The following is a 27,897-nucleotide window of genomic DNA, read 5'->3' as shown; positions in this document are numbered from 1 at the left end:
AGGTCTTGTGTTATCCTGATTGTATTTTCACATACTCAAATTGTTTCTTTCTATCTGCTTGCAATATTTTCTCCTTGACCTGGGAACTCTGAAATTTGGCTACAATATTCCTAGGAGTTTCTCTTTTTGGATCTCTTTCAGGAGATGATTGTTGGATTCTTTCAATATTTATTTTACCCTCTGGTTCTAGAATATCAGGGCAGTTTTCCTTGATAATTTCATAACAGATAATGTCTAGGCTATTTTTTTGATCATGGCTTTAAGGTAGTCCCATAATTTTAAAACTGTCTCTCCTGGATCTGTTTTCCAGGTCAGTTGTTTTTCCAATGAGATATTTCACATTGTCTTCTATTTTTCTTTCTTTTGGTTTTGTTTTGTAATTTCTTGGTTTCTCATAAAGTCATTAGCTTCCATCTACTACATTCTAATTTTTAAAGAACTATTTTCTTTAGTGAGTTTTTGAACCTCCTTTTCCATTTGGCTAATTCTGCTTTTTAAAGCATTCTTCTCCTCATTGGCTTTTTGGACCTCTTTTGCCAATTGAGCTAACCTATTTTTAAAATTGTTATTTTCTTCAGCATTTTTTTGGGTGTCTTTTAGTAAGCTGTTGACGCTCTTTTCATTATTTTCTTGCATCACTCTCATTTCTCTTCCCAATTTTTCCTCCACCTCTCTTCCTTGATTTTCAAAATCCTTTTTGATCACTTCCATGACCTGAGACCATTGCATATTTATTTTGGAGGTTTTGGATGCAGAAACCTTGACTTTTAGGTCTTCCTCTGATGATATACATTATTCTTCCTCATTCGAAAGAAGAAAATACCTATTCACCAAGAAAGTAGCCTTCTATAGTCTTATTTTTTCCCCTTTTTTGGGCATTTTCCCAGCCAGTTACTTTTGAGTCCTTTGTCAAGAGGAGGGTATACTCTGGGGACCTATAAGTTCTCAGTTCCTCCAAGGTGGCACAATCAAGGGAGAGGAGTTTACTCCTCTCCTGACCTGTGCTCTAGTCTGGGAGCAACCACAAGATTTTCTGCCTAGGATCTGTGAGTAGAATTCCCTCTCCAAAACCTCCACCAGCTCCACCAGGCCAGCCAGAGCTCCTCCTCACCCTAGGATGGCCATTCAGGGCTGAGATCCAGATCAGCCATATGATTTCACCAGGAGCTTTAGGCTGAGGATTCCTAAAATGGACACTGTACCACAGAAACTCCTGCCGCCCTGGGGCTGCTGGGGCCAGACCACATTCCCTTCTAAAGAGCTTTTTCACTGACCTTTGAAGCTGCCTTTGGCGTCTGTAGGTTGAGGGGTCTGGGAACCACAGCTGCTGATGGGGATTCAGCCCCCTGAGAACTGTTCCTGTCCTGTCTGAGCCATGCTGTGTGGTCAAAGCTGGGCTGTGCTCTGCTCCAAGCCAGGTGCAATAGACCTTTCCTGTTGGCCTTCCAGGCTATCTTGGGCTGGAAATCTTTTTCACTCTGTTGTTATGTGGCTTCTGTTGCTCTAGAATTTGTTTAGAGTCATTTTTTACAGATATTTTATGGGCTAAGGGGTGGGGTGGGGGAAGCTTCTCCAGGTCCATCCTTCTACTCTGTCATCTTCAAACTCAGTCCTTAATCACATATTTAGAGTATAGGAAAAGGGGATTGGGAGTAAAAGTTATTTCTCCCTTTAAAGTCCACTGAATGGGCAGTTCTTGTGGCTTAGTGGTCAATTTTCTTTGATGTAGCCCATTATAAGGAGGAAGGGGAGGGGGAGCTTTCTTTCTTTCTTCCTTCCTTTCTTTCTTCCTTCCTTTCTTTCTTCCTTCCTTTCTTTCTTCCTTCCTTCCTTCCTTCCTTCCTTCCTTCCTTCCTTCCTTCCTTCCTTCCTTCCTTTCTTTCTTTCTTTCCTTTCTTTCTTCCTTCCTTTCTTTCTTCCTTCCTTCCTTCCTTCCTTCCTTCCTTCCTTCCTTCCTTCCTTCCTTTCTTTCTTTCTTTCCTTTCTTTCTTCCTTCCTTTCTTTCTTTCTTCCTTCCTTCCTTCCTTCCTTCCTTCCTTCCTTCCTTCCTTCCTTCCTTCCTTCCTTCCTTCCTTTCTTTCTTTCTTTCTCTCTCTCTCTCTCTCTCTATCTCTCTCTCTCTTTCTTTCTTTCTTTCTTTCTTTCTTTCTTTCTTTCTTTCTTTCTTTCTTTCTTTCTTTCTTTCTTTCTTTTCTTTCTTTCTTTCTCAATGATGCCCTTAGAGGTAAAGTTACTTGCCCAACTCACACAACCCTAGAAGGACCAGAACTTGAGAATACTCCAAAGGGTCAAGCTGTGTCAATTGATTCAGTGAATTTTTTTATCCATAAGGCAAAGAAAAATATACTAAGATAAAAAGTTTAATTTCAAAGTAAAATTATAATATCTGCTTAAAATTATTTATATCCGTTTGCACAGATAGAAGACATTGCAATAAATTAGAGTAAAGTTTAAAAAATTCTTTTTTCATCAGTTGACCACCTGATCCTTCCAGTATTAAGTATCTGAGGCAGGATTTAAAGTTAGTCATGTTTTACATAAGCCTTTTATTCTATCTGCTATGCTATTCTGTCTTATTAGTGAAAAAAAAAAAGGTTGGAGGGCCTTATGTGCTAGGCAAAAGAGAGTCAGGTCTGTTATTCACTGCTTATCTTTTTGGTTAGAGGATGTAAGCTGTTTCAGTTAAATAAAAAACTGTTGATTCAGGAGTGTGTGTGTGTGTGTGTGTGTGTGTGTGTGTGTGTGTGTGTGTTCAAAACTAATCTGTATAATTTCTGTGATTATTATTTTACTTACTACATGCTTTGATAAAATAGCCTTGTTCATTCTTTCTTTAGTGTAATAAGCATTTGTAATAAGAGGGTGCTAAGCTGACTGAGAGTAAGCTAATTGCTTCCCTTCCCTTTGGAGTGACCAGGGAAAATGACTTTTATCCTGAATCACTCCCCACCCCCAGCCAAAAGCATCATACCCCTAGATTGAAGATATTTGATGTGTAAGCAGAGAGATAAAATTCTAACCTAGTATCCTTCTTGGAGATAGGAGAGTAAAGGAGTAAGGTACCAGCCACAGTCCTCTTCTTTCTCCTTACAAAGCTGGAAATCACAATCTTCCTGTGAAGACAGAGAATGGAGAATTCCAGATCTATCCAAATAAATCCCTGCAACATCAGCTCTATGTCCCAGACTGTGACCTGTTAGATATGGGCTCTAAATCTTTGTCTACCAGAACAATCTGCAACACGTGGGCCCATTGGTTTTTTGTTACCTAGTGTTCTACTACAGCAAGGTCTTCTTATGTGGTCTACATATTACACAGATGCAAGGCATTAATATGCTAACCATGGGTCAGCTGTTTCTCCAGGGCCCAGGCTATTCTATTTTGAAATATGAACCCTTTGTTGAGTTTGATTTCTGTAGGTTGCTACATAAAACTGAATATTCTGGTGGCCTCTGCAGTCTAGTACTTGAAGGGTGTTCAGCACTCGGACTCCAGTCCTCATGAAAGTGAGGACTTGCTTGCTTCATTGTATTTTGTGTCTCTGTTGTTGCTAAGTCAAGTTTCTTTACTTCAGGAGTGCAAATGGAAAGAAGATCAAGGCCATGCTTAAGTGAGGTTACCCCTGGATTCATGGGGCTCCCAGGTGAGTGAGCAGAATATCTAAGCTAGGAGATCCATCTTTGATCAAAGTCTAGCTCAAAGACTTATCAGAGGCTTCTAGAGCCAGGGCATTCTACCACATTAAGAGAAGGTGGAAGACTTCCCTGCTTCATTTTTACCAGCATTGTAATCTCAGGGTTTGAGGGAAAATTTCCAGACCTACCTACAGTGTATGTGCATAGGAAATCCATCTATGGTGGCCCGTCCATGTTTTTGAGGTCAGAGTGCACATCATTGCTGAGGACATTTCTCTTAGAAGAAAATAACTATACTATCCTTGGGAGAACTTTATAGCATGAAGACTGTTTTGTTATCTTTCAACCACATGTTGTGGAGGACAGATAGAACCAGTTCAGTCTTGAATGTATATCAGTAATAATATCTTTGTACAGCCAGTGCCAGTTCCCAGGATTATCCTGGAAATATCAGAATTTGGTGCATTCCCAGGATAATCAAGTCATTTCACCTGCTAGTAAGCAAGGCATCCAGTACACATTGTGAATACAAGCAGATTGTATTAAAAACACACACAGAAGGATTCAAATGGGAATAAGAACTGGGTCTAATACCAATGCATTATCAATAGGAAAATCCCTACAATGAGGAAAAGAGAAGAGAGGAGGAACTTTTTCCACATGTCCCAGCTTTGTCTATCAGAATCCACTTAAGTCTATTGACTTTGGCTTCTGGGGATTTGAACTTAGGTACATCTGACTCCAGGGACCAAGTGCTCTTTCATCTGTAGTACACTGCCCCCCGTCTGATACTGTAGGCCAATCACTGAACTCAGCTTAGGAGAACTTGCTGCTGCTGCTTGCGACAGTGATAGATGCTACCTATACCTACCATTCTTTTGGAAATATTTCTCCTTTCCTCCTTCCTCTTCTTATTTTTCTCTCCCAGTCAACTGGCACTTTCTGCCATATGCCCTTTACTCATAGCATTCTAGGAAGTGTAGTCTTTTCTTGACATTACCATGTCTTTTACACATTTATTCTCAAAAATAATATTTTTAGGTTGCCTGGGGAGAAGAGAAAGGGAAGAGCTACACAATATTAGGCACTTTGTGTATTCTAGCTCTCTACTGTAACAAGGCATAGTGGAAAGAAGAAAGGATATGGAGTCATGAGATTCGAATCTGAATTTCAGTACTGACCTTTACTGGTTATATGACCCTGGATAAGTCACTTAACCTGACTGAGCCTCAGTTTCCTTATTCATAAAATGGGGTTGATACTACTTGTACTATTTAGTTCATAGGGCTGTTATAAGGAAGATGCTTTAGAAGCCTTAATGTGCTATGGAAATGTAAATAATTTTACCTTTTAAGCACAAATTTCAATATTATGATGTCATAATTATTGCTAATGGTATTTTCTATTTATAGAGACAAAAGATATTCATTGTCCTTTGCTTCAAGGCTCTAGGTAGCCTCTTTGTGGCTACTTCTTTGTTGCTCTGTTCATATTATTTTATTACTTCAATAAAGTAATATTCTGCCCATATTATTCTATTGCTGCGAATCTGTGATTCCCAGTCTTTTGGGTGCTGAAATACCTGCAGAATCAGCTGAGATACTTCAGAAAAAGAGAGAAGCAGAGAAGGAGAGAGACTGGGCTAGAGTAGCTGAACTCATTATCTTTTCATACATATCTTCTCCTTTTCCAGTATGCTCTAATTATATGTAAGGTATCATCATTTCTTTATTCTTCCAGGATCATAACCTTGGCATTGTGTGTAGGAAGTAAATAGCTGTCCTATACCTGGTTCCTATTGTATGGTGAGCACATTTCTATTTTCCAATTTGGGGAGACATTAGAGGTAGGCCACTTAAGCTTTAAGTGATTTTTCCATGGATGCTAGTTGATATTTAATGAGCCAAAGAGTGTAGAAAAGGATTCTGACTTCTCGCATTAAAGGTCAGGTCCTCTAGGATTGAATCTAGCACCACATCCATGGGTCCAGAGCAGAGGTGCTCTTTAGTGAAGAGATAGAGGATGAAGAACTCCAGCCCTTTGGGCCTAGGTTAGGATTCTAATTGTTAGATGCATATATGTGTATTTTTAAATCTGTAAACAAAGAAATGGTTTGTGATGTCAGTTCAACACCAATCTGTCTGAGGAAGCAGAAACTACTTTCACAATTAGTGTCTGAATGGCTGAACGTGTTATGTTCTCAGGGGTTGGTTGCTAGGATCTCCACACCAACTGCATGTGTGTATGAAGGACTAGGGGTAGTGGTAGTGAAAGCAGATTAAGCAGAAGAATAATCTCTGGTCTGTAACCACATCAAGATGGCTTAGAAAGACCCATGCTCTTTCCAGGCCCAGCCTTCTGCACCTGTGTGTCATCTGAGAACATGCTGCTTTTGTAAGGTTATGGATAGGCAGTGTTGGAGGAACAGAGACAGCTGGTCAAATGCCTCCTTTCCCTGTTCCTTTGATGTACATGCCACTGAAGAACTTTGCCCTTAGTGTAATCAGTATGAACCCACAGCTGTTGTCTGCTCTAGTTGACACCAAGGTTCTCCATCTACCTACATAACAACCTGGAATATTATAGCTGGAGATATACATATATCACCCTGCATTGTAGCAAGGGGTGGAGGGCACTAAGCAAGAGTAAGGGAAGCAATCTGAATGGTTTGGGAGGTGATGAGGGGGAGGGAACACACTTTAGTTAAAAGAATTCCTTGTCCTAGATATCCCAGGTTGAGAAAAAAAAAGTTTGTGCCATATCTAGATAAATAGGATGTGGCTGGAAATCTATCTCTGACTCCATGGAGACAAAGAGATAAGTGGGAAGAAATGATGTGGGGCCATTTACTTATTAGTTTATTCATCTGCCTGCCTTTTGTAATTGAGTTCCTGCTACCACTGGGATAATTCTTGGTATGTCCCCTAACAGTTAAGCCCAAATTGATGCATGTGTTAGAAGTTGAATTTATAGAGAATTAGTGTCTCCTTTACTTGTGCCCAAAGAAATTTCATGTGCATGTGAATACTTCACAAATCCTATCTGATGATGGTGATAATGGTGGTGGTGATAGTAATGGTGAAGGCTCGCGCTAGCTGTGTGACCCAGGGCTGGTTCTCCCAGAGTCTCAAGTTTCTTGTCTGTAAGATGGGGGTAATGTAATGCATGTACTGTCTGCTACATTGGACTAAATGAGTTATTATGATTATATGATTATATTATGATTATAAATTAAGAGAGTACCTTCCCTATAGGTTTATGAAGTACCTCATTATTGTAAAGAGCAGCTTTTGTTTTCTGCCACGTTATTTGCATAAATTATAAATCTCTCTCTGGGGGAGAACCAACAACTCAGGGATGTGGGTTCTGTTATTTGCTTTTATCATCCCCATTTTATGGTTAGGGAAATCATCATCAGGGTAGGACAGTGTGTAAAGTGACTTACCTAGGATCACGCAGCTGTAAGTACCTGAGGCTGGATTTGAACTCAGGTCTTCCTGACTTCAGGGCCAGCACTGTATCCACTGTGCCACCTTTTGGTCTGGATTTGTAATTTCATCACTGTGAGGGAATTCTCAGTGTAGAAACTTCCTCCAACAATGTGAGTAACTTATCTGTAATTTGAGAGGCAAAAATACCTTACCCATAGCCACATTATTAAGTATCAGAGACAGGACTTGAGCCCAGGTATTCCTGACTCTGAGGCTAGCTCTTTATCTGCCAGGCCAGATTCTCTCTTGGTATTCATCAACATGCATATATAATATGTTTCAGCCATACAACACATGTGTACACAAATGATGTTGTACATACAGCAGTAGATATTGACTAAACCCCAAGGAGCTATCCTGATAAAAACAAATGCAGGATGTTATTTTTAATGTGTATTTATAGCTCCCTCTCTTTATTTCTGCTCCTAGTAAAGGATACTGCTTTTCAAAGGTGCCATTGATCTGAAGAAATACTTTAGCAGGAGTAACAAAAATGATCAGCTGCTGCCATGGGGAAGGTCTCTTTCCACACATAACTGGGTTGGCTTGAGAGCAGCTGTAAGGGGGATGGTTCTATTGCCTCCCCAAATGCCTCCCCCACCTGTTCACTGGTGCCTGGAATGCCTTTCAGGGAGACAAAGGCCTTCTGATCATAGTTAAAGATAGAGTTTAAAATGCAGTTACTCCTGGCTAAAAATGTGACGAATGAGATGATTCAGGGCATCTTACATTTAGAGTCATGGGCAGGCATGGATGGCTTGTGACCTTCATTACATCTGGTAAATACTACTACATATCACACTATGTGTTACAAATACATAAATCACATCTCAAATGGTCATTGATGGACAGATTGACGATTAGAGGGTACATCCACACCAGGGAGATCACACCTTCCTAGGAATAGCTAGAACCTCTGGTTGAACAACATAGCTGACTTAACCAAATCTCCATTAAGGTGAAAGGGGCTTCATATAGCCCATTGTTTCACTCCACTCTAATTCCTTTGACAAAAAAGAGAAAGAAACAACCTTCACCCCCACACCCAATATTCCTGATTAATCTCTATGAGTCTTATAATAATTCATATTTGTAGAATATTTTAAGGTTTGCAGAGAATAGTCCTCATGATGACCCTTTGAGGTGGGTGCTCTCCTTTGGAGTCATTATCCCCGTTTTGCAGATAACAAATGACACAGAGATTTAGTGCCTGGCTTGTAGACATGCAGCTGGGAAGTATCTAAAGTGGGATTTTAAACTCAGGTCTCCTGGAATCTAAATTCAGAGCTCCTAATCATCTCCATGGAATGAGGTTGTATCTTCTCTATATTTGTTGCCCAGCATCCAATACAGCTAGGTGGTGTAATATATAGAGCACTAGACCTTGAGAAAGGAAAACCTGAGTTCATATCCTACCTCAGACACTAACTGTGTGGTAAGTCATTTAAGTTCTCTGTCTCAGTTTCCTCACCTGTAAAATGGGGATAATAATAGCACAAACCTTACAGGGTTGTTGTGAGGATGAAATAAAATAACATAGATAAAGTGCTACATAAATGCTGGCTATTATTGTTGTTATTAATTATTACAGTGCTCTAGGCATATAAATTCTTAACATATACTTATTGAATTGAATAATGTTAGACCCTTAAGGGAAATAAAGCGGAAAGGGTATAAACTCTGAATATGAAAGATGGAATGCATGGGACCAACAGATAAACCTCACCTATTTCACAATTTCACTGAACTTCATTCACAATGTTTTCTCCTCTGTCTTTTCTGATCCCCATAGCTGTCAGTGCTGTTTCTTTCCTTAAATGATCTTGTATTTACTTGTCTGTGATTATATATTCCCCTAGCTGTGCTGTAAGGGCAGGAACTGATCTGTGTCTTTATATCTCCCCTTCCCTTCCATCCTCCTTCCCTACCTCAGGACCTGTGATTTCATCAGTATGGCAAACTCCCAGTGTATAAACACCTTCTACAAATTCAGCAGCTGTTTAACTTACCATCTTAGAGAGTGACAGTGAAAAGTGAAATGTCTTGTCCCTGGTCACACAGCTAGTATGTGTCAGAGGTAGGGCTCGAACCCAATTTTTTCTGAATTCCAGGCAAGCTACATTGCCTTTCACCTTGTATACAGTAGGTGCTTCATAAATGTTTGTGGAATTGAATTTGAAAGTAGGTTCTACTTCTTTAGACAGATTGATGTTTAACGATGATGTTTAATGTAAAACACATCATTTTTCTCATTTATCTACTGAAAAGAAAATCTGCACATACGTAGCAATTTCAGTCCCTGTGTTTAAGTGTTATTTGGCTTTACTGTTGGGGAAACTACACTCTTTTTCCTGATGAAATATCAACAGGAAAGAAATCCTTAATGCCATGTGGAGTCATTAACAGCTGTACCTACATTTGATTATAAAGCAGACAAAATTCTTTCCACTACAAATAAGAGTCTGCTCTTTATGAAATGGTTGCACTCATGAGTATTGTCTGAGTTTACTAATCAAGGGTTAGATATTGTATTATGTTGTATTAATGAGCCCTCTGGTTGTCTCAGCCAGTGACCTCACCCTCAACTAGAAACATCTCTGTCACGCTGACAAAAACCCTCCTGAGGCAAAGCGTGCTCAAGTGGTATTTTTGCTACCAGAGGGTGAGCGAAATGAGATATGTTCAAGTATAGAGGAGAAGGAGAGCCAGGACTTCTGTCTTCAAACATGTGAAGGGCTGTCTTGTTGAAAAAAGATCTGACATTCTCTATAACAAAGGACTGATCTAGGAGCAAGAGGTCAAAGTTACAGGGGAGGCAGATTCTGACTGAAGATGAAGTTTCCTTCTGTCTTCTGACCCTACCACTACCTTGGTCCAGGTCCTCATCACCTCACACCTGAATTATTTCAACAGCCCACTAGTTGGTCTCTCTGACGTAGTTCTCTTGCTGCACTGAAGTCCTCCACTCAGTTGTCAGTGATCTGGGTCATCCTCCTATTCAGTTAGCCCCAATGGCTTTCTTTTACCACCAGGGTCAAACATAAAAGAACTTTGTTTTTTAAATTCCTCTACAACCTGCGTCCTTCCTTCATACACTTTCCAATCTTCTTATGCTTTACCTCCCTCCCCATAGTCTTTGATCTAAGCGACTTTCTCAAAGAAGACATCCCTATTTCTTAACTTCATGCACTTTCATTGGCTGTCCCCCAAGCCTGGAATTATCTGTCTCCTATATTCTCAGCTAAAATTCCAAGATTTTAAATTAAAATCCCAGGTGATGAGATAAAATGGAGACCAGTTACAAAATAGAACTGGTTTAGTATGGGAATCAAGAGGACCAATTACACTCTATCTTAGGAACAGTGACTGTATCTTGTGTTACTACATGTATTCTCTTCCATTTTGTTTTTCTGTTATTTATCCCTGGAAACAATATTATATAAGCCACCTATTGTTTCATAAATGCAGGTGGATGTAATTAATCAACATCTTTCCATTTTATGAATAGAGGACCCTAAAACCTCCTCATCTCCCTCCCAACTCAACCAAAACCCACTCTTTCCCCTCCCGACTTTCCAAGTCCTTTATCTTTCCTCCAAAAGAAATTAGATTACCTAATTTTATATCTTGGCCAATGGTTTTTATTTTAACTAATTAGTCCTATTTGATTAATTTTTTTATGTATAAAAATATGCTTCAGTCTGTCTTCAGGGTCTTTGGACTGACTGGGGTGTCCACTTTTATTTACCTACTCATTTATTCTGACTTCCTAGCTAATAAATGTCTTTTGCTTTGGTTGTTTCTTTGGTTATTATTAGTTAATGGTCCTACATGGCTTTTGCAAGAAACTTTTCCAGTTTCCCCCTCAATGTGAGTGCCATCACCCTGGGATCATCCCTATTTTACCCTGTGTATATCTTGTATGTGCACTGTGGTTTATATGTTGTCTCATACATTAGAATATGAGCTTTTGGATGGCAAGAGTTATTTTTGCTTTCTTTGTATACCAGAACTTAACACAGTGCCTGGCACAAAGTGAGATGCCTGTTGGCTTGACTTGAAACTGACAAACCATGCAATGGTCTGTCTTGTGAAGTTAGGAATTTCTCATTGATACAAGTATTGTAGCAGAGGCTGGATTACTGGATGCTATCAAGGAGATTCCTGTACTGGGGGTGTGTGTGTGTGTGTGTGTGTGTGTGTGTGTGTGTGTGTGTGTGTGTATTTGGTCTAGATGATGCTTATGGCCAACTTTTAAGATCCTAGACTTATACACGAGAAATAATTTAGTTCTTTCCTTTTTGGCAGGAGCAACATTCAGTCTATGCAGGTTTGTTTTCCTCTCAAAGACAATGGAAACTATCCTTGTTATTAATTGTTTCAAGGGACTAGAACCACTGACTACATACAACTTTTTAAAGTACAAAAGCGTACAACAAGTCCAGCATCACTCACACCTGTGTTGACCCAGTGCACAAGTACAAAGGCAGGGAAGTTGTACCTAACTGAATCCATGCTGTATCCTTGCTGAATATCATTTCCATTGAACAAACCTCCTTTTGTTAAATGTTAGATAGTTGACAAATGTCTCATTTCATTCTAAGCTTGAGCCAAAGCTCATGGACCACCCTGAGAACATTCCTAATTGTACAGATGAGGAAACTGAGGCCTAGAGAAATTAAATCTTTTGCCCAAAATCACATTTTCAGTTTGAGTAGAGCCAGAACTAGAAGCCAATTTTCCTGACTCCCACTCTAATTCTCTTTCTACTAAAGCATGATGCTCTTTGTTTAATTTGTTTTTTTAAATTTTAATCTTATTGGTATCCATTTTTTAACATCCTATTAATTTTTTTTAATATACCCCTTCTCCCTTCCTTACCCAGCAAGCCATCCTTTGTAGCAAATATTTAAAAGAATCGAGGATGCCACAAATTTAATTTGGTGATTATATGCTCCTGGAAAGATTAAGAATTTCTGTCAACACCCTATGAGTATTTTCCCTAATTGTAATTAAAACCACCCTACAGCTAACAAGGGGAAATTGGACATTAAAGGAATATATGAACTACTTTATAAGAGAGTAACAACATTTCAACAATGCTGCCCCCTGCAGAGGAAAATCGGAATCTCAAATCCAGCAGCATGTTTTCAAAGGGCATGGGATCCCGCTTCAACAGAAGTCCACTGAAGATTCTTTCTTTTTCTTAGTAGCTTCCTACTCATGAAGGTAATTGGACTAATAACAGCCCATCCAGCTAATTTTTCTCATCACATCTCTGTGATGCTGGAAGTGTAATTATCATTATTCCTATTTTATAGCTAAGAAAACAGATTCACAAAATGATTGGTTTGTGGGTTCTTCGGTCCATGACCATGACCAGTGTCAGAATAAATACTAATAAAAATGAACATTCAGATGGTGCTTTACGTATGTGACCTCACTGATTCCCACAACAACCGTGTGCAACATTATCTCCATTTTACAAGTGAGGAAACTGAGATTGAGAGATTAAATCATTTCTCCAGGGTCACACACTAGTGAGTGTCTGAGGGAGCATTTGAACTCTCATTCCTGGTTCCAAAGTCAATATTCTATCCACCTCATTGCCTATCTGCGCAGGATTTGAACCTGGATCATAGCATGCCTTCCACTACAATAGCCTGCCTTATCACTAAGGGACTTTTGAGGTTTCTACCAGCTCTAATGTTCCATGTCTATATGATTCTATTATCATAGATGAATGTACTACTCTATAATGTAGACAAGCTATAAAAGGGAAAGTACTTGGGGAAGGTAATGGCAAACCACTCCAATATCTTTGCCAAGAAAACTCCAAATGCCGGCATGAAGAATCAGGAAATCCTGAAAAATGACTGAATAACAAAAAGTATAAGAAAAATACAAGTGGTATATACATATATATATGTTTGTATGTGTGTATCTATATCTATACATATTACATATATATTAGATGAAGACCTTTCTTGTGGTATTTTATATGAGTGTTTGGATATGTTAGCAAACAGAATTATCCAGATAGAATAATGGGATTGCAAAGTAGATCCAGAGGGTAGTAGAAAAATAGACTAAGGGAACCCTGGTGACTTAGTGTGAGGCAAAGGGAGTAAATGAAAGACGCTGGAACTGATTAGTAGAATGGAAGACAGTACTGGTCTCCTATTCATACAGAACTAGGGTGGAGATTTGGAAAAATTATACTTGGGGTATCATTCGGTCTAAAGTAAGGGAGTTAGAAAGAGGGAAACCCAAACAGAATTACTTGTTTCCTTATTGGTCAGAAATACTTAAAGGAAAGATTACAGGAAGCCTTGGTATTGCTAAAAATAAATTTGACAGTTTTTGGATAGCCAGGAAGAGATGAATCTGAGGCAGCATAGAGCTGGACTCTGGTGACAAGGTAAGAGATTTTTAGACACATAATCTCCCTAAGTAAGATTTACCTCCTCAACCAAAGTGGGACCCTATGACTATAGTATAATCCTGTGATTATCCCAGTGTTCCATTCACACTTATAAGTCCTCATGCTTATAGCAAAGTAGCTTTATTTTATTTTTATTTCAATTTATTGAATTTATTTTTTTATTTTTATGTTATATACTATATTATAAATTATTACATATTTATATAAAATAAATTATTAATTTAATTTAAACCCTTAAATAGTGATCACTACATTCAAGGCACCATGCTAAGCCCTGGGGATACGAAGACAAGAACAGGCAGGTTCATGACTTATCAATACATGGATGTTCTGTCATAGTTTCGTCTGCCTGATTTGTATCTAATTGTTCTTAGAGACAGGCAGAGGAGGAAGAGATGGGAGATGAGAAATGGCCTGGAGTTTTGTTTTGTTTTTTTATGTGAAATTCTTTATATTTTATTTTTTCTAATTATATGTAAAATAAATTTTAACATTCATTTTTATAATTTTTGAGTCTCAAATTCTCTCCCTTATTCCCATCCCCTTCTTTAAGAAGGCAAGCAATTTCATATAGATTGTATATGTGCAGTCATGCAAAACATTTTCATTTTAGCCATGTTGTAAAAGAAAATACAGACCAAAAAAAAGAAAACCATAGAAAGAAAAAAAAAAAGCATGTTTCGATCTGCCTTCAGACTCCATCAATTCTTCCTCTGGAGAGAGAAAGCATTTTTCATCACAAGTCCTTTGGAATTATCTTGGATCATCATATTGCTGAAATAACTAAATCATTCACTGTTGATCATTGTACAATATTGCTGTCACTATGTTCAATGTTCTCCTGGTTTGACTCAATTTACTTTGTATCAGTTCATGTAAATTTTTCCAGGTTTTTCAGAAAGCATTTGGCTTATATTTCTTATAGCAAAATAGTATTCTGTCACAATCATATACCACAACTTGTTCAGAATGGCATGGAATTTTGAAGTTGAGAAAAGCAAAAGGTACCTCGTGAGTAGGCTTTGCTTTCTTCCCAGCTTTCTAAGGGAGACTTTGATATCCATTCAGTTTATATGTATGGGGGAAATGCCTCTGCTCTCTCCCTACACACACACACACACACACACACACACACACACACACACACACACACACACACACACACACACACACACACATAGACTCAACTTGCTCAGTATGAAAGGGGTAGAGGTACAATGTAAAAGGCATCCATCTAAAATTTTTATCTGGGAGCAGATCTGTGGATTGCCTCCAGCTAAACTGGAGACTATGGCAAAGATCACATAGATCTCATATTGCATCAAAGGGAAACTGGTCCAACACTATCCCGAGTGGTAAACCCTGGATGAATGCTTGCTGGCTCCCCAGTGGGAACAATTCTGCCTACCTGCCCTTTCAAGGGGAGGGCTTGACACAAGAACTTGGAAAGATTACAGATCAGAGGATGTACAATGTGAGTACATTGAAGTGAACTTGTATTTGTTAATTTCTAATAGTCTGGTAGTAATATATATGTCTGCTTAGGTAAGAATTTGTAAGGAACACTAAAAACAAAAACTCTAGGGGAAAAGATAAAGGGGAAGACTTAAGACTTATATAAAATAAAGGTAAAATAGGAACAGAGTCATGACCTGATTAGATAATTTACACTAATCCCTAGACTAATGAGAGAAGAATAATATTATCCATAAAGGATGGAGCCAAGGAATAAATACAGCCAGTTTGTTGAGAGCCAAAGAAGGGCTGGAGCTTTGTGATGGGTAGTATACATGGCAGGAGAGGAAGAATATTTGATTATCAGAACATATCCTGGTCCTATTAAGTAGGATCAGACACTGGTCACAAAATATTGGCGTCACAAAATATCCTTTGCTTTCAAGGAATTTACATTTCATTAGGGGCTAGGAGTAGGGTCGTGCTATGTATACAAATAAACAGAACTGGGCAGACAGTCTGAGTTCAAATCTTTTTTTTTTTAAATTTTGAGTTTATTTATTTTTATTTTTCAACATTCACTTCCATAAGTTTTAATTTTTCTTCCTCTCTTACCCCTCCTTCCCCAAGACAGCCTGCAATCTGATATAGCCTCTACATATACATTTGTATTAAGTATATTTTCACTTTAGTCATATTGTATAGAAGAATTATAACAAATGGGAGAAACCACGAGAAAGAAAAAACTACACAAAAAGAAAATAGTCTGTTTTGCTCTGCATTTAGACTCCATAGTTCTTTCTCTGGATGTGAATGACATTTTCCATCATGAGCCTTTTGGAATCATTTTAGGTCCATGCATTGCTGAGAAGGGATAAATCTATCAAAATCAGTCATCACAGATTACAGCTGTTACTGTGTACAATGTTCTCCTGGTTCTGCTCACTTCACTCAGCATCAGTTCATATAAATCTCTCCAGGTTTTTCTGAACTCCACCTGTTCATCCTTTCTTATAGCACAGTAGTATTCCATTACATTCATACCACAACTTGTTCAGCCATTCCCCAATTGATGGGCATCCCCTCAATTTCCAATTCTTTGCCAACATAGAAAGAGCTGCTACAAATATTTTTGTACATGTGGGGCCTTTTTCCATTTTTGTGATTTCTTTGAGATACAGCCCTAAAAGCAGTATTGCTAGGTTCTGGATTCAAATCTTACATCTACTGCTTGTGAAACCTTGAGTCAGTCTTTTAATTTCTTTGATATACAGTTTCCTTATTTGTGTAATGAGGGGTTTGGACTTAGATGGCCTTTAAGGTCCCAATTCTATGAAACTAAATATACTACAAGGAAGGGGAGGGGTTAGTGAGACACTGAGGAGCACTGGAAAATCCGGGGTGGCATCCCATGAAAGGTAGTACCTGAGCTAAGCCTTGAAGGAAGACAGAGATTCTGAGAGGTGTCTATGAGAAAAGAGGGCATTTCAGGAATAAGGGAACAGCTTGTTTAAGTGGGAACAGAGGTAAGAGATGGGGTTTTAACCTCAGGATGTGGGACCTCATCCAATTTGGCTAGACCTAATGTTCATGAAGGGAAGTTATATAAAATAAAGGTGAAAAGATAGGAGAAAGCCAGCCAACGGAGGGCCTTATGTGCCAGGGAAAAGAAAGGCAGGTCTGTTATTCACTGCTTATCTTTTTGGTTAGAGGATGTAAGCTGTTTCAGTTAAATAAAAAACTGTTGATTCAGGAGTGTGTGTGTGTGTGTGTGTGTGTGTGTGTGTGTGTGTGTGTGTGTGTGTGTGTGTGTGTGTGTGTGTGTGTCTGCTGTTTTAAACATCTCAAGCAAGATGTCTGGGAACATGTCCAAATGTATCAGACAGTAAAAACACATTAAAATGAACAAAACCTCCATAGCAACCCACCAAACAGTATTCTTCTCCAAGTGTATGGGCTCAGTAGAAATGAAGAGTCCCTCTTAGATTGTACACTGAAAGAAGGGAAGGAGTAAGAGAATTACAGAACAGCAGCTTATTCTTATTTTCATGGAATCTTATGTTTTTTTCAAGCATTTACATATGTGTAATCAATTTGAATCTTTATAACAACCCTGTGTTAGACAGACAAGGTGGGCTATTGTTATCTCCATCTGTTATTTCCCTCAGATCTCATGTCATTTCCTTAGTGAGACCCCACAGTGCAGATTTCCCAAGGTGTTTGCTCTTGTCACCCCCAGATAAGGGAGGGCTTCTCTGGCCCTGCCTTTTGCACCTCATCCCTTTATGTTACTGGCAAAGCAGCTCTCTACAGCTGTCAGCTGCTGCCCTCAGCTGGTGAGGTGAGGACATAGGGTAAGGAGCCTGCATAATTTGTTTTTTGGTTTTTTTGAGATTTTTTTTTTATTAATTTATTTAACTTTTAACATTCATTTTCACAAAATTTTGGGTTCCAAATTTTCTCCCCATTTGCCCCCTCCCCCTACCCCAAAACACCGAGCATTCTAATTGCCCCTATCACCAATCTGCCCTCTCTTCTATCATCCCTCCCTTCCCTTGTCCCCATCTTCTCTTTTGTCCTGTAGGGCCAGATAACTTTCTATACCCCTTTACCTGTATTTCTTATTTCCTAGTAGCAAGAACAGTACTCGACAGTTGCCCCTAAAACTTTGAGTTCCAACTTCTCTTCCTCCCTCCCTCCCCACCCACTCCCTTTGGAAGGCAAGCAATTCAATATAGGCCATATCTGTGTAGTTTTGCAAATGACTTCCATAATAGTTATGTTGTGTAAGACTAACTATATTTCCCTCCATCCTATCCTGTCCCCCATTGCTTCTATTCTCTCTTTTGATCCTGTCCCTCCCCAAGAGTGTTGACTTCAAATTGCTCCCTCCTCCCATTGTCCTCCCTTCCATCCTCCCCCCCACCCTGCTTATCCCCTTATCCTCTACTTTCCTGTATTGTAAGATAAATTTTCATACCAAAATTAGTGTGCATTTTATTCCTTCCTTTAGTGGAATGTGATGAGAGTAAACTTCATGTTTTTCTCTCACCTCCCTTCTTTTCCCTCCACTAAAAAGTCTTTTGCTTGCCTCTTTTATGAGAGATAATTTGCCCCATTCCATTTCTCACTTTCTCCTCCCAATATATTTCTCTCTCACTGCTTAATTTCATTTTTTTAAGATATGATCCCATCCTATTCAATTCACTCTGTGCTCTCTGTCTCTCTGTGTACGTGTGTGTGTGTGTGTGTGTGTGTAATCCCACCCACTACCCAGATACTGAAAAGTTTCAAGACTTACAAATATTTTCTTTCCATGTAGGAATGTAAACAGTTCAACTTTAGTAAGTCCCTTATGACTTCTCTTTGCTGTTCACCTTTTCATGCTTCTCTTCATTCTTGTGTTTGAAAGTCAAATTTTCTTTTCAGCTCTGGTCTTTTCATCAAGAATGCTTGAAAGTCCCCAATTTTGTTGAAAGACCATTTTTTCCCCTGAAGTATTATACTCAGTTTTGCTGGGTAGGTAATTCTTGGTTTTAGACCTAGTTCCTTTGACTTCTGGAATATCATATTCCATGCCCTTCGAACCCTTAATGTAGAAGCTGCTAGATCTTGTGTTATCCTGATTGTATTTCCACAATACTTGAGTTGTTTCTTTCTAGCTGCTTGCAATATTTTCTCCTTGACCAGGGAACTCTGGAATTTGGCCACAATGTTCCTAGGAGTTTCTCTTTTTGGATCTCTTTCAGGTGGTGATCGGTGGATTCCTTGAATACTTATTTTGCCCTCTGGTTCTAGAATCTCAGGGCAGTTTTCCTTGATAATTTCATGAAAGATGATGTCTAGGCTCTTTTTTTGATCATGGCTTTCAGGTAGGTGCATAATTTTTAAATTATCTCTCCTGGATCTATTTTCCAGGTCAGTTGTTTTTCCAATGAGATATTTCATATAATCTTCCATTTTGCCTGCATAATTTGTGTCCTCATAGCTGGCTGTGGTGCTGACCTCGCCAGTGCTCAGGCCCCTTTTTGTAGCTCCCAGTCTTTGCTTATTCTTAGACACATGCCTAGGGTTGTACTTTTCTCTGTAAAGACCTGCTTTGGCTCTTTAGAGCTTTTCTCATCCCCTAAGGATACATATGAGAGGCCATCTGACACAAACTCTACCTCAGATAGAGCGTGTTGCGCTCTGCAGGAATCTTAAGACCCCTTTTGCCCTTTATGCTCAGGTCCAGGAATCCCTGCTCTATTGGATGCTCTTTATTGGTCTGGTCTGTAGGACTCATTCCAAGTACTCTTCATCTCTATCTTATTAGCTAATCCATACGTTAATTCAAATCACTTTAGGTGGGGCTGTCTTTGAACTGCCACAGAGTCTTGGGGGTGGGGGTGGGACTGGGGTGAAGGGGGGCAAGGAAGAACTCTAAAGAATCTAGATTCATATGTATGATTTTCATTCAAGGACCTAAACCTAGTGATATTAGATAAGTAAGCCTCTAAACATATCTGAGAAGCACAAATCTTTCTAAGTTTTAGAATCATGAATCTGGAGGTAGAAGAGAATGCTGAGGTCATTTAATCCACCACTCCCTGTTTTTATAGCCTTGTTTTATAGTGGAGTGCCTGGCACATGCACAGAGATCCTGGTACAGCATTTCTCCATGTGAAGAAGTTGGGGGGTTTGCTTCCAGAAGAATCTTGATGAGTGTAAGAGAAATGCCTTGGTGAGATTGTGGGGGATCCACTTGACAGTTACATTCTGTAACTGGTGCAGGCTGGCCAAACACATGGTTGGGAGGAGCCTTTCTTCATTGGCTGCATAACCAGAGCTGCGGCATCTCCAAAAAGGCCTGGGTTATCTCTAGTTACTTCCATTTGCATGGTTTGGGGGAACATGGGGCTCTAAACGACTCTTTTGTTCATAGTGTCTAGTGAAAGAATATGAAAAAAGGGGAAGGACCTTAGGAATTCCTTCACCTTCCAAGGTCATATGGCTCTGAAAAATGGACATTGGTCCCTGAACTTTTTGCATATTATTTTCTTGTCTAGGTGGAGGGAGTAAGGCCTCCATGTCCTTGGGTTTTTTGAGAGCTTAGAGAGGAAGCCACAAGAATCCAGAAATTGGAGTCTTCACTGGGTTTTGCAGCCAGCACATCTATAATGCCTTGAGTAAAAAGCAATCTTCAGGAGTGACCTTTAGGACTCTAGCCCAGCAGAGTGACTCATTTGGCAGCAATGGCATGTAAACTTGGATACAAACTTTGTGAAACAATGCTATGTAGGAATTGTATATAGTGCAGGGGAGTTCAGATGGAAAGCATTCTCCTACAAAGGGGTAGCTTTGATAAACTTTATATTCACAAGGCAAAGAGGAAGACAGCTGCTATCAGGAACAGTCTCAGTGTGTGTGTGGCCTCTATGTTCACAGTGGGCAGCCCATGGCTGGAAGTGGTGGCAGTGGTGTTGGGAGGAGGGAACTCCCTGCTCCAGTCAAAGTCCCTGAGAACCTCAGGGTATGGTCTTAAATATAATTTTGGATAAGAACCAGCATGTTACTAATAAGAACTTGCCTTGTTATCTATAGGATCAGTAAAATTAAGGTACTTTCTAAATTGCCAAATAAGGAGATTGGAACACAGAACAGGGAAGTAGGAATGTTAACTTTAATGGAAGCATTCTATCTGGAGGCTGAGTCAAACTTTGTTTCACCAGTTTACAGGAACTGAGCTAAGCATTAACCTATTCTCTAAGACCTATGTGGTATGTGTATGTGTGTGTGAGTGTGTGCGTGTGTGTGTGAGTGTGTGCGTGCGTGTGTGTGTTTGTGTGAGAGGGAGACTATTTCAGAAATATTCATATATTTCATACTATATCCTTGAAGTAAACATCCCTTTTGTAAAAGTTACCCTATGCTAAGTGGTTAAATGGATTAGGGCACTTGTCCCTGGCTCCCTCACAAGCCTGAGTGGGCTCAGGTCAGTGATGGTAAAGGAGAGACAACCCCAATGTTCAGGATGCCCCATGGAACCCTGGTAGTGCTATAGCAGACATGGCACTGAAAGAATGGAGCTAGAGTATACAGGATATATTTTTGGGTCAGATCGTTCAGGCTAAATGATTAGGCACTGGAACTAGTTATGGAATGTCAAAACCTGGCACATTGTTATTCATTTTTTCAGTCGTCTGACTTTTCATGATCCTTTTTGGGATTTTCTTGGCAAAGGTACTGGAGTGGTTTGCCATTTCCTTCTGCAGCTCATTTACAGATGAGGAAACTGAGACAAACAGGGTTAAGTGACTTGCCCTTAATGTCTAGGACCAGATTTGGACTCAGGAACATGAGTCTTCCTAACTTCAGGCCTGGTGCTTGTTCATTGATTGAAACTTACTCCATATTCACTCCAAGGAACTTCCGTTACATGTCATCATGATTCTCCTGGAAACCGTCTCTCCAGCATCTCCATGTGGAAAGATGTTGTCTCAGGTACTTCATGTTTCAGACCTCTTTTACAAAGGTAGGAAAATTGAGCCCCAGAGAGATGAAATGACTTGTGCAGTGTCCCAGGTAGCAAGCAAATTCAAGTTTAGGTACTTTGAGCCTGAGTGACCCTGGGCAAGTCACTTAACCCTTTTTGTCTCAGTCTTCTTATCTGTAAAATGAGCTGGAGAAGGAAATGGAAAACCATTGCCAGTATCTTTGCCAAGAAAACCTCAAATGGGATCATGAAGAGTCTGATAAGACTGAACAATAACACTTTGACTCTAAAGCTAATGCTTTCCAGTTTACACATGTCAGAAGGTGATTGTCATTATTACACCTATTTTGTAGGTGAAGAAACTGAGAAAGGGAGGTTAATTGATGACCCCCAAATCACACAGTTGATAGGTAGGAGAGCAGTGGTTCAAATCCATGCCTTGTGATTCCTAGTTCGGGGCTCTGCTATGACCTCACATGGCCTTGTCTGTTCTCCACTATGGGAGTTGTCTTTAAATTTTAGTTTTAGAAGATAGTTTCTAGTTGCCTTCAAGGTTCACTTTGAGTGCTCCCTCCTAAATAAATTCTTCTCTCATGTTACCAGTTGTTAGAATTCTCTCCTCCCCACTAGTTATTAAAAAAAAACAACCCCCCAACCCCATTTATTTATTTGCTTACCTGTTAGTACCTTGTTTCCCACAACAGAACATCATCAATCAATGAGCATTTATTAAGAACCCACAGTATGTGTCAGGCGCTGGGGAATATAAAGACAAAATGTGAAAGTCCCTGCCTGCCTTAAGGAGTTCAAATTCTACTGGGAGACAACATGCATATAAAGAGGTACATGCAAAACAGATTAAAGGTAAGGAAGGGGTGGAGCAGACAGGCAGGAGAGCAGACATCAGGAAAACCTTCATGTAGAAAGATGCTTTTGAACTGAGTCTTTAGGGAAAGTAGGGATTCTAAGAAGAGGGAGGGCATTTCAGGCCCTGGAGATGGGCACTGTGAAGTATGGAGGTGGGGGACTGAAGGTTTATATCTGAGAAACAGAAGGCCAGTTTGACTGGACCAGAGGATGCATAAAGTAGAGCTTTAAATGCCAAAGGCATATATGTGTGTGTGTGTGTATATGCATATGCATGTGGGTACACACATATGTACATGTACACACACATATATCTACACACATGCATGCATACATACATATAGGCCGAGCATTAGGGATCCACTGGGGTTTATTGAGTAGGAGAATACTATGCTCATATCCATACTTTAGGGGAAAACTGTTTTGGCAGCTGGTCGAAGACAGATTGGAGCAGGGAGATATTTGAAGTAGGGAGACCAAATAGGAATCTACTGGAAAAAGTTCAGGTGAGAGGTAATTCAGGGCCTAAACTAGGGTGGTGGCTGTAGGGGTGGAGAAAAAGGAAATGTGAAAGACTTGGCAGCTCATCAGATGCATGGATGAAAGAGATGTTGTGAAGGTGGAAAAGACAAGATTTGGCAATGGACTGGACCGTGAGGACAGGGGCTGTTTCCTGCTTGCATTCTCAGTGCAATATGGGACCAAAAACAACACAGTGGGCACTTAATAAATACATGAGTGTCAGCTGTTCTGTAGATAATTGAGTTCAGGAACTCAGGCCTCCTGTCCGCTTCACAAACCAGACCCTTCATTTCTTCCCTTGGGGCATTCCCTAGTTGTCCTCCGTGCCTGAAATGTTTTTCTTTCTCTACTCTGACTACTAATCTCGATGACTTCCTCTAAGTCACAACTAAAATTCACTGTCTGACCCCTCAATTCCAGCATCTCCCCTCTGTTCATTATTTGCTTGCTTTGCATGTATTTGCATATTGTCTCCCTCACTAAGCTCCTTGGGGGCAGAGTTATCTTTTGTCTCTGTTTCTGTCACTTAAGCACAAGGTCTGGCACATAGTAGGTGCTTAATAAATATTGATTGATGGATTGTCTTAAAGGATAACTTTAAAAATTAGCTGATGAGATTTATTAAGTACCTAATGTATATGGGCTCAGCCTTTCTGGCACATTGAACATCCCTCAGAATTCAGTCATGAAGATGAGCCTTCAGCAAATAATCCTATTCTGGGAATTTTTCCATCTGGAAAATTCCTATGAATGAGGTTGGTTAGGCCAGAAGCAGTTCTAAGAAACAAAGCTGCATTCATGACAGTGGGGATCTGGCATCTTTACCGCATGCTCTCCTAGTATCCTCTATAAATAAATTTTTTTGTGGTGTTGAATGGATGACCTTTTAATGACCTCTTTTTACTAACCCTGTGATTCTCAATCTTAAGTCAGTGCCAGCACCAGAATCATTCTTAACCCTTATTGTCTGCTAGGGGCTTTGCCTTTCTGACTCAGTGAGAAAGAACTAAAGATCCGACTGATAAAACCATATTTAATACAAGCTTAATTTTTTTATTTTTTAAAAAAAATCACACCTGTAATTAATGAACAATAAAATTTTTCACTAATTATTTTCCTGAAGTTACTATATTTTAGCTGTTATACATCATACCCCTTATTTGTACTCTGCTTCTGAGACGCTGGACTCTGAGAGGTGAATTTTTGCCTTGTCTTATCAATCCAATCCTCCGTGCACTTTCTGGACATTTCCCAACCATGTAGGCCTCCATTCTCACCATCTTTCTTCTCCTTGTCCTCCTTCTTTTCCTTCTCTTCTCTTCTTCCTCCTTTCCTTCCTCATCTTCCTCCCTCTTGTCATCCTTCTCTTCTTCCTTCCAGGTGTAGTTGTACCTTGCCCATAAAACCCAGCCTCTGCCTTATCTGGCCTGGAACCCAGGTCACCATGCACTCACTACCTGGACGTTTCCAACCAATCCCTTCCAACTCTAGGTATTGGTTTCCCCTCTTAGAACATAAATTCCCTGAGGACAAAGCCTGTCTTTCTTGTATTTATATCCCATCACTTTAGACCTAGCACAGTGCTATAAGCTCTTAATAACTTCATTTTGTTCATTCGTTTATCACCCTCATCACTGTCACTCTATCATCTGGCATTTATCATACTTTTAATAAATGTTTATTGTTCAATCTTCAGTTTCTTTCCCACTCTACAATCTTCCTTATCCTCAACCTTTTCAGATTTTGAGTAGTCATTTTAAGTTTCAGCCATGTGTGATGGCAATCAAAATAGGATCTTTTGCTGTTTTTGTTTTAGTATAATCAAGTGCCTCTAATTGAATCTTGCCTTTATCAATCAAGAGTCTTTACAAGGAGAAAAGTACAGAAACAAGAGTTTCTTTAACTAGAAACTATGTCCATATTTGCATTGTTAATTATTTTAATGTGATTAAAGATCTTTCCCACTATTGATGGGTCTGCCCATTGTGGGAAGCTTGTTGTTTTGTAGGAGGGTCCCAAGTACCTTTTGTTTTTTCTGTTGAGGCACAAAGGTTGAGATGCTCTCTGGCTCTAAAAAAGGTATAAATACTCTGAGTTGAGGTTTTACTTTGGGGCTTAGCTTTTGGTAAAAAAAGGTTTGAGTGCCAGATGAGGACTCTGGAAAGCTGCTAAGGAGTCCTCCCACCTCCCCCTGGCTTTACGAATGTCCTGCTTCCCTCTCTGGTATCTATGGTCAGACAGTTGGGACTCAATTGTTGAATTCAGGCAGAGGAAGCCATGACTATTGATCTTTTGATTTATCTGTATTTTCTATGAAATTCAGCATGCCGACTCCCTGAACTAACTGAATGATATATGTACTTGGTTAAAGGAATGATACATGTGCTTGAATAAAGTGATTGTTAACCCCCTGAAAGTTGCTTTCCTTTTATGAATGCAGATCTAAGAACCTGTGGTAGCAGAACCTCTGTGTATGTTGGGGTGCTTACTGTTACAACATGAAATCTGAAGTGCAACATTTCTTAAACCTTTCAGCGACAACTTTTGACTTCATACTATCCCATGGTAGGGATTAAACTAACAGAATCCAATGACCAAACAGGTACTGAGTTCCCTTCTTCTACCACTAGATGGTGCTCACTGGGTGAATTACAGATGATTTCCAATTTAAAAATTTAACTATAGTACTTTGAAAAAAATTCCTCTTCTTTCTTACAGGTAAATATAGAAGTCCTCTAGGAAATAAGTTTGTGTGGGTGGAAGGTGGGGGGGGGGAGAAGAGAGATTATAGTATTCATTTATAGGAAGCATCAACATAAATTTTCCCTAAAATCATCTCCATTTATACACTATGTTTGATTAATTTCCAGCCCAAATATTTACAGCACAGATGATAGTGAGCCATGTTAATATACTCTGGTTTATTTGGCATAATTTGGATTCTGTCAACAATGCAGAGATGTTAGCTACACAAGGGAATTGTGAGATAGTCAATTATCAGAGCCAAGTTTATACGCTTTTAAATACCTAGTGAGGTGTACTTTAATCGTTCAGTGAATCTGTACTCTCCTCAATATAGCTGCACATTCCAATAGGACATATCACAAGCTATCGACATCTCATCTTGTGTACCTCTCTTTACAGGATCTGAGCCTGAGGAAACTTCACAATCTACTTGGTGCAGTTCATTCCTGAACAATACTCAGTCCCTTCTGCAAAGGACTCAAGAGCTTGTCTGGTTTGGAAGTACCCCTAATACCACCACTACCACCACCCCACTCCCCACTCCAAGGCATCCCATTATACTTTTGGATATCTCTAATCATTTTAATTTTTCCTTACATCAATCCTAAATTTGCCTTTTGGAATCCAGCCATTGTACATATAAAACTATCCTCCAAATACTGGATGATAACTCTAAGCCTTTTATTAGCCAGGCTAAACATCCCCAGCTGTTACAACCAATTCTCTTATGGTATAAAGGACTTCAGGTTAACAAGTTCTCTCACTTAGACTATCTTTTCTAAAATGTGGTACCCAGAATTAAGCACAATATTCCAGAACATAGTGTGATCAGAGCAGATTGCAGGGAATTACCACCTCCCTAATCCTAGATACTGTTTCTCATAATGTGGCATAAGACTGCCTTAATTTTTTTTTTTGCTGCCATATCATACTATTAACTCATGTCACAGTTCACTATAATCCTCAGATCTTCTATAGCCAGTCAACAAGGATTTATTAAGAACTTACTCTGTGCTGCATAGGCTAGGTGCTGGGCAAGAAGCAAAGAGCTGGGATTACAACCAAGAATCATATACACAACAAAGCCAAATATACTCTTTCAAAGGAAAAAATGAACATTTAAAGAAATGGAGGACTTTCATGCACTCGTTATGAAAAGATCATTATGAATAGAAAACTTGACTTTCAAATACAAGACTCAGGAGAAGCATAAAAAGGTAAAAATGAAAGAGAAATCTGAAGAGATTCAGTAAGATTAAACGATTTGCCTTTCTGTATGGGAAGATGATATATGTAACTTTATCATTATTAGGGAAGTTAGAAAGATTATATGTAGAAAGAGGGCATGAGAGTGAGTCAATTATGTTTGGATGATGTAACAAATGAATAGGCAAGAGAGATCCCCTAGAACAAAGGGGAAAGGAGAGAAAGAATGGAGAAAATTTTTTTCATATAAAAGAGGAATGCAAGAAAGAACTGTTACAGTGGAGGGGAAAATTGTGGGGGATGAGGGGCAATGCATCTCACTTGGCTCCAAGAGACAAATACATATAGATGTTTGATTGGTAGTAGAAATCTATCTTACCACACAGGGAAGTAGAAGGGTAATGGGATAAGAGAAAGGAGGGTTGTGATAAAAAGGAGGGCAGATAAAAGAAGCCAGTGGTTGCAAGCAAAACATACTTTAGAGGAGGGACAAGAGAGAGACAGAGACAGAGAGAGTGACAGAGGGAGAGGGAGAGAGAGAGAGAGAGAGAGAGAGAGAGAGAGAGGGAGAGAGAGAGAGAGAGAGAGAGAGAGAAGGATGAATGGAAGAAAATAGGATGGAAGTAAATGCACAATTAATAATTATAACTGTGAATGTCAATGGGATGAACTCACCAATAAAATGGAAGCAGATAGCAGAATGGAATAGAAAATAGAATCCAACAATATGTTGTTTGGAAGAAACACACTTGAAACAGAGAGACATACAGAGTTAAAATAAGAGATTGGAGCAGAATCTATTATACTTCAATTGAAGTAAAAAAATGGCAGAAGTATCTATCAAAATCTCAGACAAAGCAAAAACAAAAATAGACCTTAATTAAAGGGATAAGCAGGGAAACTTCAACTTGCTAAAAAGAACCATAGATGTAGTAATATCAATACTAGACGTATGTACATCAAATGACATGATATCCAAATTATTTTTTAAATAATTTATTTATTTTTTGTTTTCAACATTCACTTCCATAAAATTTTGATGTCTAAATTTTCTCC

At 39.3% G+C, this 27,897-nt stretch overlaps 1 protein-coding gene across 1 annotated transcript in view; it reads left to right on the top strand.

Annotated features, from left to right (window-relative positions):
* The window catches only part of CYSLTR2 (cysteinyl leukotriene receptor 2), a 202,454-nt gene that overhangs the window by 54,153 nt on the left and 120,404 nt on the right, over positions 1-27,897 (top strand). Inside the window, 3 exon segments of the mRNA XM_072610559.1 lie at positions 3,575-3,643; positions 5,376-18,898; positions 19,628-26,852. The gene's annotated coding sequence lies outside the window, so the exon portion shown is untranslated.

Source organism: Notamacropus eugenii, chromosome 5 (assembly GCF_028372415.1).
Source record: "Notamacropus eugenii isolate mMacEug1 chromosome 5, mMacEug1.pri_v2, whole genome shotgun sequence".
Classification (NCBI taxonomy): domain Eukaryota; kingdom Metazoa; phylum Chordata; class Mammalia; order Diprotodontia; family Macropodidae; genus Notamacropus; species Notamacropus eugenii.
Note: the sequence above shows the minus strand (reverse complement) of the source record. Positions and strands in the feature narration are given on the sequence as shown.